This window comes from Tachysurus fulvidraco, unplaced genomic scaffold (assembly GCF_022655615.1).
Source record: "Tachysurus fulvidraco isolate hzauxx_2018 unplaced genomic scaffold, HZAU_PFXX_2.0 HiC_scaffold_360_np12, whole genome shotgun sequence".
Lineage (NCBI taxonomy): Eukaryota > Metazoa > Chordata > Actinopteri > Siluriformes > Bagridae > Tachysurus > Tachysurus fulvidraco.
Genome location: NW_025927046.1, coordinates 1 through 2,304, shown reverse-complemented (window position 1 = coordinate 2,304; position 2,304 = coordinate 1). Strand labels below are relative to the sequence as shown.

Here is a 2,304-nt window from a genome sequence, read left to right as displayed (position 1 = left end):
CACTCTAAAAAATAAAACGCTGGCTCAACTTAAAAAAATTAAGGTAACAATTTGCATGCATCTTTTTAAGTAGCTTCAACTCAGTCATTATTAAGTAGATATCATGTACCTTTTATAGTTAGACTAACCCAATTTGTTTAGTACAACCAACATGATTTGACTTAACCTCTAAGAGCTTAATTAAGTTGAAACAACTTAATTTTAATTTCAAAGTTTTGGTGATATTAAGTGGTCAAATTACATAATTTAAGCTATTCTAACTTCTTAGTACAAGTAACTTATTTCACTTCAGTCAGGAGAAATAACACAGCAATTCCAGTTTTATGATGAAACTGGTTTATTATAAAACCAATGTCAACTTATGTACAAGAAGAGTGCTTTAACAAAACAATGCTTTGGCAAAAAGATAATTATCCAGGACTAAAGTATTTTTTTCAAGTAAAGAATCAAGTATTTTTCTGGTAGGTACATATCAGAATAAAATAAAATAATAAATCACAGGGAACGTGGAAAATGAATTCCTACAACAGACACAATTGCCAGCTTATTGGGTCCACCTAGCTGAAACTAAAAGTTTTCTTACTTTTTTTTTTATTTTACCTTCATCACATAAACTACAGCCGCCATAAAGTCTCAAACAAATACAACACTGTAACCTTCATGTAAAAAATTGTCAACATTACAGCTTCTGTATGTGTATGCACAACAAAACTTTTACATGTAACATTTCAGGAATACAACAGTTTATTGTTTAAAGACATTACCTTCGGCCTAGCTTTCAGACCATCCAGCTCAAGAATTATTTTCTGAAACACCTCAAAAGTATTTTTTAGTTCCTTTGGGTAGCTGAGGTTGAGAGCATATACCAGCCCTAGCAGGGCACAGGCTCTGGATACATCCAGGTCTTGCAGGACTTCCGTTCCCTCAATAATAATACTGGCGTTGGCTGGGTCAAAATTTGTGGCACCTCATCATCCTAAGTAGATCAAAATCAATGTCAGTGTTTTAAGTCAAGGAAAGGAACAAGACATTAGACACATGAGTTAAATCTTAGGAGTTAAAACTTACTACACATGAAAAATTGCAAACTTAAAGAAATGTGTCAGCTGCCTAACCATCAAACATAATGCTGCAGATTGTATATGAAAGAAAAATAAAAACTCAAATGTTGTAATGGCAAATTTACAAAAAGCTCAAGGTTTACAAGGTTACAAGATGGATCAACTGTAAAAACGTCACAGCAGATAAAGATGGCGTGCACACACATTGTCATCTTAGGTATTGTGCTTAAATTAACTTGCTTATTAGTTAACTATTTAACTTGTTACAGGTTTATGTATGTATGTATGTGTGTATGTAGGTATGTATATGTATGTATACATACTGTATGTGTGTGTGTGTGTGTGTGTACGTACGTATGTATGTATGTATGCAGGTATGTATATGCATGTATGCATATATATGTGTGTGTGTGTAAGTCTTAATCAACCCAGTGTAAACTTTAAATTCGGACGACACTAAACATGTTCGATATCAATTAACATCATTTAGCTGCCACTGTAAAACAAAACATAAAGCCTATTTTGAACACACTAGCTAGCTAAACGTCTATTATCTTTAGAATCGATGAATTAGCTTAGCTCAAACTGTCTTTTCAGTTTAGTGTGTGACAACAACGATTTACTTAAGTAAAGTTTGCCGCATTCATTTTGTTTCATATTTAGGTTTATATGTATTTTGTCCACCATGGAGGAAAGCTGATTTTGAGGAAAACGCGGTTGTAGCCGCCTCACTACATTACTACGAGAGAAAAGAGGTGTAGCGTTTAGCTCAGGAGTTATTGACTCGGGAAACTCGAATCTGTGAACCTGCGGACAACTTTACTTAAGTCAACGATTTTTTGTGCATACAGTTGGTAGCTGCTGAGATTAAAACAAAGCAAAAATATTAACTTACCTATATAGCCTCGATTCTCCTGTTTCTCCGGCTCCTAGTAGTCCTTCTCTGGCAGAAAAACACGTCCGGGCAAATTCCGCCTTTACTCAACTTTTAAAGGATGCTCACTAGATATACAAGTTTCACTAACTTAATATTTTTCTGTTGTTACGAGAAGGTAAAAGTGTGTGCTCAAAATCGATATATAATTAAGTTAAGACAGTATTCTTTATTTTAATTTTGAAAGACTTATTAAAATGAGTTATCAACTCACCAATACAAGTACATATTACAAACTTAATTATTTTAAGCTTAAAATATTGTTTATTTCAAGTTTTACAAACTAACCCAATGAATCATTTTTTAGAG

At 33.2% G+C, this 2,304-nt stretch overlaps 1 long non-coding RNA gene across 1 annotated transcript; it reads right to left on the bottom strand.

The window, feature by feature from the left end:
• Window positions 1-726: 726 nt before the first annotated feature.
• LOC125140537 lies at window positions 727-2,191 on the bottom strand. The gene is made up of 2 exons (XR_007139788.1): window positions 1,957-2,191; window positions 727-976 (listed from the first exon to the last, which is right to left on the bottom strand). It is a non-coding gene; the product is annotated as an uncharacterized LOC125140537 (long non-coding RNA).
• Window positions 2,192-2,304: the final 113 nt, after the last annotated feature.